This window comes from Passer domesticus, chromosome 1 (assembly GCF_036417665.1).
Source record: "Passer domesticus isolate bPasDom1 chromosome 1, bPasDom1.hap1, whole genome shotgun sequence".
In the NCBI taxonomy this organism is placed as follows: Eukaryota; Metazoa; Chordata; class Aves; order Passeriformes; family Passeridae; genus Passer; species Passer domesticus.
In genome coordinates, this window is record NC_087474.1 from 71,596,587 (window position 1) to 71,614,909 (window position 18,323).

The 18,323-nt window shown below is 39.8% G+C and overlaps 1 protein-coding gene across 6 annotated transcripts in view; it reads right to left on the bottom strand.

Annotated features, from left to right (window-relative positions):
- Positions 1-17,587, bottom strand: part of RNF182 (ring finger protein 182) — a 29,138-nt gene extending 11,551 nt beyond the window's left edge. For 3 of the 6 annotated variants that reach the window (XM_064423482.1, XM_064423437.1, XM_064423456.1), the window contains exon 1: positions 17,347-17,587. The gene's annotated coding sequence lies outside the window, so the exon portion shown is untranslated. Of the gene's footprint in view, positions 1-3,394; positions 3,525-11,636; positions 11,766-17,346 lie in introns of those variants that run through there. The other 3 variants (XM_064423466.1, XM_064423446.1, XM_064423474.1) reach the window with 2 other exon arrangements.
- Between the last annotated feature and the right edge of the window lie 736 nt (positions 17,588-18,323).

The window sequence follows — 18,323 nt, forward strand, 5'->3', positions numbered from 1 at the left end:
TACTGATAGTGGATTTTATGTATTCTTTACCTATTTTTGGTAAAAAGGTTTTCTGCTTTAACTACTGCTCAGAATTTGCATCTGATCCTGTGCAGAAAGGAAATGGTAAAAAACAACTGCAGTTCCTTCAGAGGAATATTTGAAAACTCTACATCAAAATAGTCCAAATCCAATACAGATTTGCACTCACAAAAAACATTTTTTCAGACCTGGTCTTCTATCATTGTGTCCTATTTGAAACACTGGCAACTAAAGTCTGATCCAGCTGATGGTGCAAATAGTCCCAATAGCTTGAAAAGTGAGGGGTCTGAGGAAACAATACTCTAACCTGGATTCAGTAAAGTGTAATTTTAATATGCATTTAGTTCCCCTAAAGCACGCACCTAAAAATACTTATTTCTGGGATAAAGATTATTCTTATTTTAGCAATATAGCAAAGTTGGCATATAACCCCTCCTCAATCGACATTATATTATTATTATTATTATTATTATTATTATTGCATCATTATCATCACTAGAATTTCAATGTAACTAAGAATTTTATTTTTTTTAAGTCTTATTGATGTATTTAAAAAAGAGCAAACACAAACCCCTCAGGTGCTATAAAAAGTACAATATTAGTAGATCTGGTTGACATGCAGTAAAGTTGTATGTCTTCAACTGTGTTCCTGGGAAATGAACAATCCTAACAGACGAGTGTCAGTGAGGAGACATTAATTCTGACAACAACATGTACTGCCCTCTTACAACAGGTTTGTAGAAAAATTCATTTGGCCTAATTTGTACACAATATGCAAAAACCAGTTATTGCATGTACACCCACCATTCTAGACACAGGTATGCGAAATAAAATTGCAGGCACTGAGAAAACAAATGGGAGGAGGGAAATTAATTTGTGTCAAATGATATGCAGAGCTTTTATTTTATTCCTTTAAGGAATACAGGAATCATGTGAAACAAGAGCAGCTTTAAGTACTAGTCTGGTAGTATCTTTGTAGCTACTGGGGATGATCTGGGACGGTCAGAGCTCCATAAATTGCTACACTACCAATGTCAGAATCACTGGAGTGTTCTGCTGGTGTGACTGGCTTAGCTCAGATTGAAGCTTATGAAGTAATTAAATTTCAGGGGACTAATATGAATTGCTCAGCTTTAACATGTTATTTAGCAGTAAAATGTTGAACTGTCAGTGCAAGAGTTGAAGTGCCACTAGATGGAATATTTCAAACAAAGGGCAGAACCCTTATGAGCTGAGACTCTATATACAGTGCCCTTTGGACTGGATAAGAGGAGCAGAAAGAAGCTGCAATTTATCCATGGGATGTATCAGAATCCAGTTAAGAATGCAGTGTATCTCCCTCCCATGTGTTTGTGACAGAAATATACTGCCACAGCAGCAGATAATCCAATCAGGTCTAAATCAGATCAATACGAACTTGCAAAAAATCAGAAAATCTGCACTTAGGAAATGTGTTTCAGAAAGAGCTCCATAATTCTGTTCTGGGTCAAGGGCAGCCTGGACTTTACAAATTTTCCATCATTCAGAAGAGTTACACTGGTTAAGTCTCACAAACTCAATGAAGGGTATGACACTGTCTTTTCTTTGAGCAGACCTACATTTTGATGTCATTTGCAACTACAGTGGTTGAAAGGTTAAACGAAACAAACGTGTTTGAAGTCTGCCAGTCAGACTTCATATTTAAAATACAAAATACATGAGAGGAAAGCATCACTTCAGAAATTTTGGAATTCAAGTCATATTCAGAAGCACAGCTTGTATATTAAACTAATTTTAAAAAACCAAACCCCAACCAACACAGGAAACAGAGAGAAAGTACCTAAAATGGAATTCTAAAAGTTTAAAAAGCAACACAGTCCACAGAGAGCCATTGCACTTCCCTATTAACCCATAAATTTAGTTTAGTGTAAATTAATAACTGAGACCAAGTATTGGTATTTTTTAAACTGGTAATAATCAATGGGGATTTTAGTTTTAAGTGTTTTGCAACATTTACTACAAGACTAGAAAAAAGAACACTAACAGGTTATGAATGTCACTTAGTGTAATAAAAATTCCAACATCATCACAGTAGCTCTTCAGCAAGTATTTCCAAGGATATCAGGTTTTCTATACAATATCACAAATGAGCAGCTTGGCTAAGGCTTATGGAGTAAAGTAGGAAATTAAAAACATTTCTTGCCTTCCACTAAGTAAGAAAATATTTTTTTTATAGAAACATAACCAGAAACATTTTGAAACACCAGATGTTTTAAACGACAGCTTTCTTTAAACTATTTAAAATAATGAATCTCCTCTGCTCTACTTTCACTTAAGCAAGTGAATATAAGGCTTCTGAATGTTCCACTGTGAAAGTCTCCTTTCCAAAAAAGTGATACTAGGAAGACACGCTAGGAAGTGAACTTATTAACTAGACATTAGGGGATAACACATATTTCACTGTTTTTCATTTCTGGTGTGCTGAATGCATATAATCTTCAAAGACTGAAGATCTAGGAAAAAAATCCTATGTAGATGTATTATCTATCCAAAAGTTAAGACGCATTATCCTTTATTTATGATATTACTTTTCCATGGAAAGCTCCATGTTTGAAGCACCAGGATAGCACACTGCTGTTTGTCAGCCTACTAAACCAAAGCTTATGAAAGTTAACAAGTATTATACTAATAATCAGTGCAAAAGGCAGCATCCACTGTGAATCTGACTTTTTCACATCTCTGCAAACACCAACCACATAATTTGCAGCAAGTTAAAATAGACTTTTTTCCTTGGGCTTGGTTTCTTGACAGAAAGAACTCTCTGTGAAATTGATTAAAATCCAATTCTGCTCCAGAGTCAAATGATTGCAATATTACTTGAGAGCTTCTGAGCTCATATTTGTCCTTCTCTGCTTCTGGAGGACTCTTTCAGTGAGTGCACCCAAAGAAAGTGCACCCTGAGGAGCATTTCTCAGTAATTGTGGTGGATATATTTTGCAACAGTGAGTACATCTACACTTTAAACTGCAGCGCAGAGTTGATAGAACTGAGAGGGATTCATAGTGGAACCAACCTAGCCATAATAACACGTACTTCTGGATGAGCTAAATTAATCTGGCTTGCAGGAGGATCAGCCAGCCTTATGTACCATTTCCCACACTATCATCCTGTGCTAATATGCTGAGCTTTGTCTACAACCTGTGCCAATATATCTTGCCTATCTGTAATCCATCACTGTAGAGTGTTAAGCTACAGAAGACTGCACTTCGAAATGTGATAGGAGATACCCTAAAAGACAGCAAAAGTTGTACCTTTCATTCCCAGATATGTCTGTTTGAACTGGATATCTGAGGATCAGTAACCATGGAAAATGGAGACTTTCATCCTTACTTACTAAAAAGTTTATGCAAATGATGCTATTCACACAATGTCTGTCAGTGCTCCTCCATACAGTGCCTTCCAAAGTTTTTTCCTGCATATAAACACCTTGTGTATATGAAGTGACAACACTTGCAGTAGAAGGTTTGAGAAACTAAATCTTCATTATTTTTCTCCCTGAAAAACAGAGAGAAAAATTATGAAAATTATTTTTCTGAGTTTCATTATTTTTTTAATCCTTCTTCTGAGTGGGCTTCACAGAACACTGCTATATAGATAGATCATAAGACAGAGGTGGATTTGGGGAGAAGCAGCTGCCTCAATAGTGAATTTTATGCTAAGTAGATTCACTAGACAGCCCTAGTGCCCATTTTGTCTTATTAATGAAGCATTCTTTGTCCACAGCAAAAGGTGATAGTATATCATGCTGTCTATGCCCACATCTCTAGCTTTCAAGGATCCCACTGAATTCTGTAAAAAATCAAAAGCTCTGCACAGCATTTTCAGAGATTCATTTATGGTATCATACAGCAATAAAAGCATTCTCTCCTTTTTTGTCAGCATGGTCACAAGTCTTTTGGTAAGAAAAATGGCAACACAGCATATGGATAATTCATTAGACAAAAATCTTCTTGTGTAAATCAAGAGTGATTCAACCAAACAAGTTACAATGCTTACAAATATGCCAACAAATCACAATGGCTTCTCTTAAAAATCCTTTTGTTTGAGATAAAAAGTAGTTTTCCTCTTGCTTTCCTTATGGTAGCCTGTAACTCGAAAGATGTGCTAAGAAAAACTTTACTTGAGGGATTTGTTTGTCAAAACTTGTCACTAAGTTTACCTTGTAAAATGACAGCAGGAATTAAATCTTGGACACAAACATTTTCTTAGGGTGCACATGCAGGTCTTTCTCAGGCAAAATGCTTATTTATTGGGTACAGGGAGAAAGCTGGTAGAATTAAACTACTACTGTATGCTTTGCTATTTCATAGGATACCTTTTTGACATTTCTAATATTTGTTACTGCCTCATATATTCAGTTCCTAAATCTGTAATCCCTGCTAAGGCAAAAGTCATACTAAATTGACTAAAAAACTGACACAAGCAACCATCAATTTCTCCTTGGCTCTGCTACCAAAAAAGAAAATAAATTTAATTGTCACATTATTAAATCTTGGAAACAACTGTGCTTCATAATATACAACTTCAACCAGGGAACATCATCAGTAAACAACTATGATGGCATCTAGTCATTCATAAAAACCACAGGATACTGTTCCCTTCCCCAAAAAGATAAAGTTCTTTTAATACACTGGGTTATGCAGAAAGGAGCAGACAAGATCTCAAGGACACTGTTTATGAATACACGAATTGTGGCAGCCCCATTGGCAGGATATCAAGTCTGAAGGACTTACTGATTGAACATTATGTGAATGAAGTATTTGATACACTCACACAGACTCAGCATCACGTCCAAATGAGACACTGCAGCCTCAGATGTGCCTCATATTCTGTGAGCATACCAGGTGGAGCCACTGGCTTATTACACCAGTGGTTATGAAAGAACTGGAGATCCCACTCACCATCCATAGCAACCCTTAACTATTTCACAAGGTAAGATTTTTAACTCAGCTACTCAGGAGAAATGAACTAAAACACTACACATTAGCCTTTAAAGCCTATAAGTCATCTTACAACAACACCTTCATAACCACATTAAGCACAAGAACTAAATGGAGCAAAAAAGGATCTTCAAAGCAAATGCTCACTATCTTTGCTCTCTTATGCTTGTGCAAAGCCACTGAGCTCAATTCCATTGTGTTACTTTTGTTGCCTGAGTGCAACTGATCACAGAACAAAATTTATAAGATTGTTACCTGAAAGCCTTGGGATCCTTACAGAGGAGAATTGTGAATGAGAGAAAAGAGAGTAGCAGTACGATGACTTGGAAAGACTTTGCTGTAGGGAGTAGACAGAGAGGGCTAAGTGCAAATGCAGAAAATTTAGGAAAAAGCTTTCTAAATTAGCATGTTAAGAATACACAGCAGGAAGCATGTACAGGGAGAGAAGGACTGAATGGGATAAAACCAAGTTTAATACACAAGGTGAATTTGTGGAGGGATTTCAAGGAAGCAGAATTATGTACTTCAGGAAGATGGCCAAAAAAAGGCACAAAGTGGTTGGGGGTAAGGGAAGCAATGGAAGTGTCAAGTCAGCTAGGGAAGTGTAGGTTACAAGGTATACAAGTGACAGGAATCAAATTTAAAAAGTTTTAAAGGGACAGACAGAGGTGGGAGGTGAGAAAATGTGTGCTATACAAGAATAGATGATACGAAAATTTCGTAGTAATCTCTATATGAAAAGAAATATAGTAATGAAATATACCTTCTGCTGCCCACCACACTGATGAGAATGAATGGGGATAAATAGTAATAGACTGATGGAACACAAAAGTATTTGGGATCAAATTGTAGCACTCATCTTGGTATTGAAAATATCAGTAAAATAGCTACAGTGAAATAGCAAGGTTCAGGAGAAAGCTGTTTTATTTAGTTGTACATTTACTCCTTGAGTGTCAGACCACCACCATGAGAACAGGATCAGTGCATTTACAGAGAATTCTGCTACGGGCAAAGGCTGGTGGGGTTCACAACGGATCCTTCAGTGTTTTTAAAGAAACTGTATTTGTCAGACAAGTAGCAAATCAAAACCACAACTCCTGGCCCACGCTAGAGCTGACAGATGTGCCTGATTTTGAGTAGCAAGCCTTCATTCTGTATGTCCAACAACATTGCAGCAGAGCTGAATGAGAGAGATTACTTGTGGCTCCAGCCTCACACAATCAGCTTAGCACCATAAAGAATGCGACAAGATGAGGTCTGCAAATTGGACAGTTCAGTCTGGGCACTGTATTTTTTTTAAAGTGGATACATAATCCTCATTGTTTGTGATTGATCCTGTCTCAGCCAACAACTGAGGTGGCATTTCAATCCCAAGTCCCTGAAGTTCAGAGGTTTACAGCCTTCTGATTAGAAAGATACACTGAATGAAATTTTTTCTAGTGCAAGATTATTTAAAACTAATTTTATGCTCAGAAATGCCTTTTTTTTTTTTTTTTTTGTACCTAGGTCACTTAAAACCATTTTTAAAAAACAAAACATGGGTAGTTCAAACAAATGAAGATAAAAGTGTAAGATTTAAGAAATGACCATAAACTTATATTATACTAATCTTATGACCTGTGCAGTGAAGTTAATGGAACATAACATACTACTGCTTTCAAGTGGCAGAATTACAGAACAATTTACATTGGAAGGGACCTCTGGAAATCATGTGGTTTAAACCTCACATCCTGAAAAATCGAGAAGACAATATTGTGGTAGTGTGTACCAAGAACTTAGAAGAGCTAAGTGTGAGATCTTACAGAATGGGAGGATGCTGATCACACTCCAATCCATGCTCTCAGAAAGCACCCAGACACAGGTAACCAAAAGTCTCCTCAGCATTGATAATGGAGATACGATCCTTGCAATGACATGGTGAACAGGACATGCCTCATCCTCCTTTCTTTTTAGGCTGGCAAACACGTGCTGCTGCTGGATGTGCATTTCAGTTGTCTTAGACAACAGCAAACAATCTATTCTTCACACCCACTTCTGTGAGTCATGGGCTTTACTCACTGACCGTCTCCTGGAGTGGGTGTCCTTGGAAGGTCAGGAAGATGTGCGCTGCTATCTCGATGACCTCATCTGGGTGCCACTCTCAGGGTTCTTCTCTGCATGGTCACTTTGGTGCTTCTACACACATTAAATCCCGTTCTCACCAAGGTGCCCACTACAATTCTCAGCAAAAGTAGAGACAGGTCTGAAGGACCTTGCCCATTTCAGCATTGTGAACTCTCCGGTGCTGGAGGGTTCACAAAGCCCCAGGCAGTGAGACTTAGTGAGGAATGTAGTTTTATTTCAACCACCCATGAACTGCACTATCAAATAAAGATAAAATATGTATATATATTTATATGTATATATTTTAACAAGAACATTCACATTTCCAGGTATTTTTCTTTATAACATATTATGTCTTTGATTATTCCGATTTTCAAAAGCAGGTCTAACACACCGTGCATTACCCAGCAAGTGTTACAAAGGAGGGAGTGTGTTGTTTTACACACTATACTTCCATATTTATAAATCCATTACTATATATTCAGGAAAATGCATAGATAAAAGATGAAATTGCACTTTTCACATTGAAAATTAGCACTAGTATCTCTTCATAAAAGAAACCACATCAGACAGAACATTGTTGCTAGTGACTGTTGTTCAACTGGAATAAAACACTTCATTTCTGAAAGTGCAAAAAAAAAAAAGAGTGGAGGTCCAAGGCCAGATTGGATGGGGCTTTGAACAACCTAGTCTAGTGAACAATGTCCCTGACCTTGGCAGGAGGGTTGGAACTAGATGATCTCTGAAGTCCCCTCCAATCCAAACCATTCTATGATTCCATGAAAAGTAGCTCAATATATTTCTTTAAACACTAAATTAATAATTAATACTTTAATCTACATATATACAATATGCAATACATTGCACATATACAAGATATATGTGTACAATAATGTTTAGCTGCATAATTTTATGTGATATTTGAAGAAGGTAATTCAGTCATAGCTGTCCTCTACTCGAAAAGAGTGACACACACATACAAACAGAGACATTCTCTGCCTTTAAGCCCTCTTGAATACAAGATGTCTCTATTGAAAAGCTGATTCAAGACTGAAGAAAAGAAAGATTTAACAGAATTATCAGGGAGTTACTTAAATAAAAGAGAAGCTTCGTTTAAACAGTTTAAAGCTGGGGCACAATGGCATTATCACAATGCTGAGTATTAATTATTATGTTTGCTCTTTCCGGCCCGTCACAATGATGAACTATAATGATAGCACAATGTGAGATATTCACCATTTAGCTAATTCACACAGTCTAGGCAGGGGATCAAATATGTTTCTATACTGTCTATTCCTTAACAATAATGTTTTTGATTCCAGTGTAACTGAAAGAAACCCCAAAATTGGTGTGACCTGTGCATATCTTCCTTGTCATATCCCAGATCCTAAAAGCCAGCTGCAGGAACACAACAACTTAACTTCAGTCTTTCCAGTGCAGCTGGCACTCTGGAGAGGCAGAGCAGAGATCTAGGACGTTCCCTTTCTCTCAGACTTGCAGCAGACAGAAAAATCAGAGAAAAAAAAATAAACCAAGTTTCATGGACATCTGGAGCTGTATGCAGGATGTGAGCTTTGTCAGGTGTCCTTCCTAGAACCAGTGGGTTGAGCAGAACAGACCCCCAATATTTACCCATTTCCTATCAACACAACTTCCTGTGGTTTCCCCATTATCACTTTGCTCATCAGTGAATGTATGATGCTTGCTGTTCGCTGCCTAGCACACTGCATTTCTTTTTGCAAATGGGTGAATAACCATTCACATAACTGACTAGAGTCTTTCTTTTGCTAGAGATATGCAACTGGATTTGTGTGAGGCAGCTGCTCAGTATTTGTGTGCCAGTCTGAGTAGTCCAGTATGTCATGGTGGACAGATGATGTCAGTTCTGGAGCTGGCAGCACAGGAACTGGGCCACTGCTTAGTGCTATGAATGCTGATGAAATTGCCTTCCTAAGATTTGTTTCTTCTCTCAGAACAATATGATCTTGCAATATATGGGTTCAGTTTGATTTTTTTTATCTACAAGTCTTTCAGGCTTTGCCCATTGTCTGAGCGCTCTGCACGCCTTCAGTGTATTCTCTAGAAAATTTGATACAAGCATTGCAGTGTGTCTGGTAGTGCAAAATTAGGTATTTTAACAGGCACACTGCCAGAGCAGAAATTCCTTCTCATACACATGCCAGTGCAGAAATCCCATTTGTTATTATTTCTTCCTGAAAGACTCCTATGGTCCATCTTCCCCACCATAAAAAAGCACCAGCCAAAACAAACAAAAACCCCCGCAAAACACATCAAACCACTCCAATCCATTGTGACTCAAAACTGATGCCAAATGCTATTATCTCCTTCTTTGGAATTTTCTGACATACCCTACTTGTTGCACTGTCATCTTTTTAGGCACTATATTTTGCACAGCAAAATCTGCGGTACTGTGTCGTGTTCACGAAAGTTGTTGTCAATATTTTAACAGCAAATAGTGAACCTAATCCATCAGCTATGTGCATTGCTATAACACACACATGCACATTTGAATTTTAAATTTTATGAATATACAAACATAAAAGCAAGTGTTCATTGAAGTCGATCAGTATCAACCCTCTGAACATTCCCAGACAAAAGCAACTCTTCAAATATGATCAAAGGAGCTCTGGGCCAGCCGTAATGGAGTGATATGAGCCTTACTTTCCAGCCACATTCTGACCATTTTATATTTTTTATTTCTCAGTATTTACTATTTCTCATAGCTTTATTTCATGCCTCTTTTTGCTCTCTATCTGTATTTTGGTTGACATAGCTAGTGCATGAGCAGCAAAATAAAACACACAGGATAACTCTTTGAAACTAAAAAACCTCTTTAAAAAGAGATTGTAACTCTTTAAAAAAAGAGAGATCTTTAACTCTTTTAAAAAAAAATCTCTGTTTCAATGAGGCTGGCTTTTTTTGCACACTGACAGACAAGACTGTAAGTGAAATAAAAGAGGGAAAAAGCTAAACACAAAGATATAACACTGCTAATCAAAGAAGTGCAGAGTGATACAGTAAAAAGGGGGAGGCATCAAATATGCAGCAGAATTGTTTATTACAAGTTACTATTTTACAGTCAGTGGATAGATAATCCTGGTTTGGACACCTGCATAGAATTATGTCCACAGCTGCACTTTACTGATCATACTGTGTGAAATTGTTTCTCTTCCTTGAGCAAAAGGCAAACAAAAGGTTACAGGGATGAACGTGTTTGTAAAGTAATCTGCATCACTGAATGTAGAAAATTTCCACACCTGTATCCATGATGTAAATTTATACCCTTGATCTGTCTGGCATATATAAATATACATGTCCATATATATGCATAATTTAAAACACTCTAGCTGTCTTGAGATTGTACCATGTATAAATGCGTGTGCACGCACCTGTGTGTGTTCTAGAACTAGAGAAAAGCTGTTACCTTCTTAAGATACCTACAGAATTTCACATACACACACATGCACAATACGAGCTATCTGTATAAATGACAAACAGTGAGTGAAGCATCTTGTTAATGATATTAAAACTGAAAATTAACTATAAGACTAGTACCACTGACATTTCTCTTCATGAATAATTTTACTTTACTGAAACAGAAAATAGGTAGGCCACTTAATTTTTAAAAAGGCATAAAGTTCAGAAGCCTGTTCAATCTATTCATAGCCATATCTGAATATCAAAATTGCACTTAAAAGAGCCACCCCAGAAAGTTTCTTTCTATATGCTTTTTTTTTTTGCCATTCCTCCCTCCTCTCAGTCCCAAAGTCAATGAGAATTCATATTTTAATAAATCTGTGTCAATATGCATTACTGAAGCCTTACATTTACACTGATGAACACACAGAACTGTCCTAACAGTTTAAAAACCATACTTCAACATGAAGCAGATGTGTTGGCCATGTTACAACACAATTCATTAAAAGAATCTTCTTAAATGCTGCCATTAGCACAGCACACTACTTTGGCACAAGCTGTCTTGGGAGGTATACCAGGGGAAGGAAGGGAGATTCCACTGCACTCTGTGATGCTTCTCCATACCAGGCTTATAAAATGCTTTCAATTTGCCTGTCATGTGGCATAGTTGGGCAAAGCAATCATGTAAGAAAGTTTCATTAATCCTTAAGAAACAAATGACACAAAATCTACCGGAAACTTAGTTCACTTGGGATTTTTGTGGGATTTATCAATATGCAATATTATTACTTCACCTTTACATTACCTGCACACAGTTTGTTTTCAGTTCTGATTTGCTCTTTCCAAGTATTGTAAGACCTGTTTCTCAATTTCCCCATGGGAAAAAAACCAAAACAACATCCTTCAGATCCCTACCAGGGCACATGTACAATCTCTGTATGCTTCAGTTCCACTGATAGTAGATGTATACTTAAGTGTGATCCTACAGTCTTAAGAGGATACTTTATTTTCTAGGCTATGATTTTGCTAAATACAACAATTAAAACAGAAGTGTGGTGCTTCAGAAAGCATTTTGGTAAGCTTCCAGGGACTTACCTGCCAGCTGCCAAGCTGGCTTAGAGCTCTAGGCTCAATCTATTCACCCATCCATCACCAAAGGGTCTGAATGACTGATAACAAAAACAGATGATTCATCGTTGGTATGCTTTCTGTTCTCTCTTTGTCCTATGGAAGACATGGCATTTTAAGATTAAGGTTGATATTTCAAGCTAAGAAAAACTTACAATATAAAGAGGGCAGTTTTTATATTACTGGATAGATACATGTTCCTAATTTTTAGAACTCAGAGAGGGCCAGAAATTAAATTTTTCGTTGTTAGCTGATCTTTAAATGAGCAGGTACCCATGCCTATCATCTTGAGTGTAAATACTGTCAGAAGATGCTCTCCCTTTTTGGTCTTTTTCAATAGATCTGACTAGTAAGATAACATTTCATTTCCATTTACTTAACAAGTGTTATTCAAGGTGTTGACCTTGAATTTAATAGCACAAACATTGGGGACTTATCTCAGAGGCCTATTAGAAGGAAAAGACAACTTTAGGTCTGCCATGGTGATGGCAGAGAAGAAAGGAGAAACACATTAAAATCTTGAAAAGCACAGAGAGCACTTCCACCTAACAACTTTGCTCAAGTGATACAAATAAAATGAGGAATGAACACAGAAAAAGCTCTTCTATTTAACACTTAAGTACTTGCTAGCTGCATTGTTTTAGTGCGTCAGATTACTGTAGAAAAAGGTTTGGCTATTCAGGTAAGCTGGATAGCTAATTCACACTGTGAATACAGAATAATAGATTGGAACAGTTTTGGTTGGAATGTATCTTTAAAGGTCTTGTCCAACCCCCCTGTAATGAGCAGAGACATAGAGAAGTCACAGAGACAAATTATCTGAGTGTGAGATCTCTGCAACATGAATTTAGCAACATGGGAGGGAAACACAGCTGAGATACCATTACCTTTTGGGCTGTGGTGAGAGTCAAACTAAGGTATTTTGCACAGTCACAATGTTCACAATCTTTATAGGATTATGAACAGTTTGGACAGTTTCTCACAGGAACAGTGAGACAGTCACAAAAAAAAATAATTCAGGAGCTGAATAAATCTCCTTCAAGGGAAAGCTTAAAAGAGCTCAATCTGTTTAGTTTGTCAGAGAATGAGAGGCAACTTGATTACAGGAATAAGCATCAGCTACAAAAGTGCTCTTTGATTCAGTGGACACAGTAAAATGTCTGTAATATACTGGAAGCAAATCCAAGTACTAGAGCATTACAAAACATCAGCATTCCATAGAATATATATATTACAATACAGTTTTAGTCATACAATAACTCATAGTTTTCTTCCACAGGAAGCTTCACTGAGTTTGCAGTATGGTCAGCAGTTATTTAGCAATTTTTTTGGTTTATTCTCATTGTATAATTTGTGGCCCTGCAATTCACTCATTGTACCATTTGAACCTAGCACCAAACACAGCACTGTTTATTTTTTTAACTTTCATTTAGCTGTCACTTTAACAGCATAGAAGTGTAATTCAGTGAACTGAAAGATACAGGAAGATAAAAGCCCTCATTACACATACGTTATACAACAATCCACCTGGTGATTCAAACACTACTCAAAATTTCTGCTTAAGATACTTACAAAATTCTAGCTAAATAAACGAAATACTTTCAATTTTGGTAGAAGCACTGGTAAGCCTTTTAAACCTTTTTTTAAGAGTTACTTGCTTAAAGAGTGGAAAGCCAGTATCAGCTTGAGTTTTGACCATGTTGGATTTTAAGAGAGAATACTGTGGAAATACTCCAGGTCTCCCCATCATGTATAGAGAGGCAAATGGTATCTGCAGGTTCTTGGTAAACACCTGCAGTGTAGCTCCTCAGCGGTCAAGCCATACTTTCACATAAAGCTATTCCACAGCAGAAGCTTCAAGGTCAGATGCTTTTTCAAGCAGAGTCTGATCAGGTCACTGCTTGTGAGTCACCAAGGGGGGAATATTTTCTTTCTGTTCACAGGAGAACATCTCCTGCCTGAGTACAGACTGGCTATCCATCTGAAATGGGAGTTTTCTTTCTTTGCCATGCACTGCCTGCCAAGATCAGTTCCCCTGCTTGGAACAGCACCTGCCCTGAGACTATTATTGAAAGGTTTGGGTTTCCTGACCAACTCCTTCTGCTGTGGATATTGCCAACACAGCCTTGAAGGCTTACAAAAGGGGGCCTAAAAGAAGCCTGAGCTGGGCCATCCACTGGGAGGAACTGATACACACAGTCTAACACCAGATTTTCCTGTCCCAGTCCAAGTCATGTCCCAACTCATACCAGTCCCAGGTAACTCTCCCACCATGCCCGTTGTCTGCAGGGCTAAGTCTTCATCATGGACTGCACATCAGCCCACCTCTTCTCCCCCACTACAGCCACATACACTGTCAGGTTTCCTTACAGTCATTCTCAAAACCAGATTGTCACACTGCTTTCTTTTCTACAGGGGCACCTTTCTGCAAATTACATGGGTAAGTTGACGTAGAAATTCTGAGAGGTAAGACAGTCTGTTCCTTTTTCTTTCTCCAATTTCTGAACTACCACCAGTGGTATAAATGTTACTTTCAAAATGCAATATATATCTACAAAACACTTGTGAACCCGAGTCTTTCAGAGAACTACAGCTTTGTAACACTGGCTAAATTTCTTGGAAATAGCAAGAGAGATCAGACAGAACCTAAATGGCTTTGAAGTCTCTGCTCAATGCTTTAGAGATGCTGGAACATCTCATCTTTTCATGCTATCTGGATTAAACTTAAAGTGCTGCTGAGTTATTTCAACTTCTACTGAAGTGTCCACTCATTGGAAAAGATAAAATGGGAAAAGGAAAGGTGTATTGAATTATGGCATTTATTATGCCTAAAATGCTGTGCTGCATCATCTCTGCAGGAAAAAACACTCTGAATGAAACACACAGGATTTGGTTTTAAAAAGTGTAGAGCTGTAGTAGGTTAAAAGCTGTACATCTTGTACTTCTTGATTTGCCTTTGCAAATGAATTTTAAACCTAAGGTACATTTTGAAGAAGCCTGAGCTCTTTGCAGCTTATCACAGCACTTTCACACTTGCAGATATTTTGTTTTTACTAGAAAGTCACAATTACCTTATCTTACAGTGTGATACATAAGGTACACATCTGGTCATACTATATTACTGTCAGAACAGTAGTTTATATTGGACAGGCACTGCTTCAGCACACAATTTGTGCAAAGGTCACAGGAGAATTTCCTGAGCTTTGCTCTCCAAGGATCCCTGGTACTCCTTAGCAACCTTGCTGGGAGGACTGAAATCACAACCTCCAGGCAGCAGGTGGTAAGTGTCCCTGTATACTTGAAAGAGCTGCTGGCTACCGTAAGCACATGTACATCTCCAGAAAAAATATTTAACAGCAAGTCATCAAACTAGGATATAGATAAAAATATTAAGACTGAACACAGCAAGAGGAATAGAGGCAAGCAGACTCCTGCAGTGGCCTTATTTCAAGGCACAGAGTGCACAGCTTTAGATGATGCTCTTCAAGAAAATTTGACAACAGGCTTCCTATAAACCTAGTCTGGACCGAGGAGCACCAGAAAGGTGTGAAATGGCAGCCTGAGGGACTGTAATCTAATTGCTAGAACTGTTGACCACTAGAAGCCCTTATGCATGTCAGGCTATATTATGGGGTGTATTACCTCTACTGAACTACTGCATTCTTTCCTGGCACTGCTACATTTTTTCTGCAGATAAACTTTGTCTAGTGGAGTTTGCAACTGTTCCACAAGGAACAAATTTGGGACTGAAATGTCACAAGGCAGCAAAACCATAAATATTTTGCTTTTCCCTTTCACTTTTAAGGCAAGATACTGAGTTCTGATGCTTCTCATTCTCTGCCATGCAGTTATGGGGGTAGAAGTGTCCAGGCCCTTATTATGCACAGCTGACCTTTTATTTCCTGCAAGTGCATTCAATTTCAGGTAGTCCACAGCGTGGTCTTGAAATGCTATTTTCTATCATGCTAAACTAATCTGAGGTCTACATTTTTACACATTTTATGAACTCAAGAGTTTGCTTTCCAGTGTTGCATGAAAAACAGAAGTCAATCAGAAGGTCATTCATATAAGTCAGCAAACAACTGTTGTGACACTGTTGAAAGAAGAGAAGGACAACCACTTATAAACACTGGGCAAACCACTGCAATCAAGATATCTAAGAAATTCCACTTTTTTTTTTTTTTTTTTTTTTGTGACTGCTGTTTCTAAAAAAAACCCCTAGAATTCCAGTCCACATATTATGATAATACTGATTTAAATGTTATATTGAGGAAAGTTTAAACTTGATCAACGCTCATTTAAAACTTGATTTTATTTATACATCTGCAAGAGAAGCCTGTCTCCATTTTCTTTTCTACTTGTAGTCAAGATTGCTGATGAGCTGTATTTTGTCTTTCCACTGTTTTCACATAATTTACTTAATGGTACAGATAGCTTCACTTTTCACTCAGCATTTCATTTATATACTTCTCAAACTTCTTCCAGTCAATGCTTAGCCTTTGAGGTTTGATACCCTGATAGACATGATGTATAGTGTCTTGAATCTCAAATAATCTGATATTTAGATTACATATTACTTAAAATGTCAGTTCTTGTCCATCTACTCAATAACTATGTCCTCAGTCACAGTGTCCTCATCCCATGTACTATTTCCCTTTTTCCCCTTGTTCACAGCCAGGAAGATTCCCATCTCGAACGTGCTGCTGGCTGCATACATGTCACAGCACAATTTTGCTTTGGCCCAGGATCTCGTTTGTTTCCTAAATCACTCAGCAATGAACAACGACTGCTCCCTAGGACCTCATCATGCGGGGTCAGCCTTCTCTCATCATCGGGAAGTTCCTTTGAATTTTAAACTTCTGCAGAAACCCGTGTCTCTTCACGCAGAGCCACTACATTCGGATGTTATTGATTACAGCCACCACAAGCATTGCTCAGGCTAATGACCTGCTAATGACCTTCCCATCCACTCTGACATTCGTATCTCAGGAGGTGAAGACGGCTTATTCTTGCCTAACCTTGGCTGCCCGAGACAAGCAAACGTTTATCGCCTCTACCATCTTAGCCTTCTGACTGGGAAAGCTACAGACTCGTTTTACCTAAAACCCTCCCGTACACTCACTCCTAAAAACAAGCAGTAACTGTCTTGTTTACTCTACGACACCAACCCTCTACATGTTTTGTTTTTTTTAAACACAGTAGCGCATTTCAAGGCTATTACCCTATTCATCATTACTTCATAAAGCTGAAGAAACGAAACTCTGTAACCCCCAAATTTCCAGGGAGTCATATTTTTTATAACAACAACAACAACAACAACAGCGCAATTATTGGCATTACTCTGAGGGGGTACCCGTGCGGGCGAGGAGCAGCGCTGTCCCCGGCGGAGAGGGCGAGCCGAGCGCACCGGGAGCCGCCCGAGCCGGCGGGCGGGGGCAGCCCCGTCCCGGTGCCCGCGGCCGCGCCGGGCGCCCGTCGGGAAGCGGCACCTGCGGCAGCCCTCCCGCAGCCCTCCCGCTGTCCCTCGGCTGCACGGAAAGACGGACGGGCGGGCGGACGGACGGACGGACGGACGTCGCCCCCTTTCCCCGCGGCCGCCGCCGGACCCGCGGGGAGCCCCTGCCCCTCCTGCAGCCGCGCCCGCCGGGGGCGGGCCGGGCGTCCCCTGGCTCCGTACCTGTCGGGGTGTCCTCGGCAGAGGCAGCCGCTTCCCCCCGCAGCCCCGGCGCGGCGGCGGGCGGCCGGCTTTGTTACTACTCGGAAGAGCCGCGGCTCAGCGAGCGCCGTCGCTATAGAAACTGGCTGCGCCTCGGAGAGACACCGGCGAGTGGCGGGAGGGAGGCGGGAGCCGGGCGGAGGTGATGGGTGAGGAGCGAGCCGTTCATTCAGGAATATCCTGGCCTTTTCCTCCTCCTCCGCCTGCAGCCGGCCCCCGGCACCGCCCAGCCCGGCCGGAGGTTGGGAGATCGCCTCGCCGCCCTCACCTCGGCTGCATCCTCGGACTAGGATGCGGTCTCTCGGCTCAGAGCATCCCCGTCCCAGCCCTGCCGCCTCCTCAGGGAGACTTGTCCCCAGAACACACGCAGAGGTGCGCTCGCACTCCGAGAAGGGATCCTAGGGCAGCAGGGACCCAGGGAGCGCCCATGACATGAAATAACCACGGGAGCTGACCTGCACTCTCGCTGCTGCCCTACTGCATTTGCAGCTTGTTTGGTCCCAGAACATCACCACAAAAACCCCACAAAGCCAGGACCAAATTTTTAACAACAGTTTTGCATTTTGTGAAAGTGGTTTAGCTCCACATCCTCAGGGGAAGAACTGCTTTTGCATGGGAACTTGCTGCTGGAACCCCTCTGGACAGTAGCTCATGATCCATGGGAGCCATAGGGATTTTGTGCAGAGGACTTGGTACTATGGAGCAGGTCCTAAGGGTTGAGGAGCTGAAGCACTTGTCCTGTGTGCAGTAAACAGAAAGGGAAGCATGGGTGATTGGAAGGAAGAGGAGGGAAAGACTGAAAACGGATTAGGGTAAAGCAGCCAGGTATGTGGGGGATATCGTTGTGTCCTGACATGTTTGAGATTTAGGGTTATCCTGAGTCTGGGGAGTGGCATGTTTTCCTACAGCAACAGCCTATGGTGTGTCAGGGATGCCCA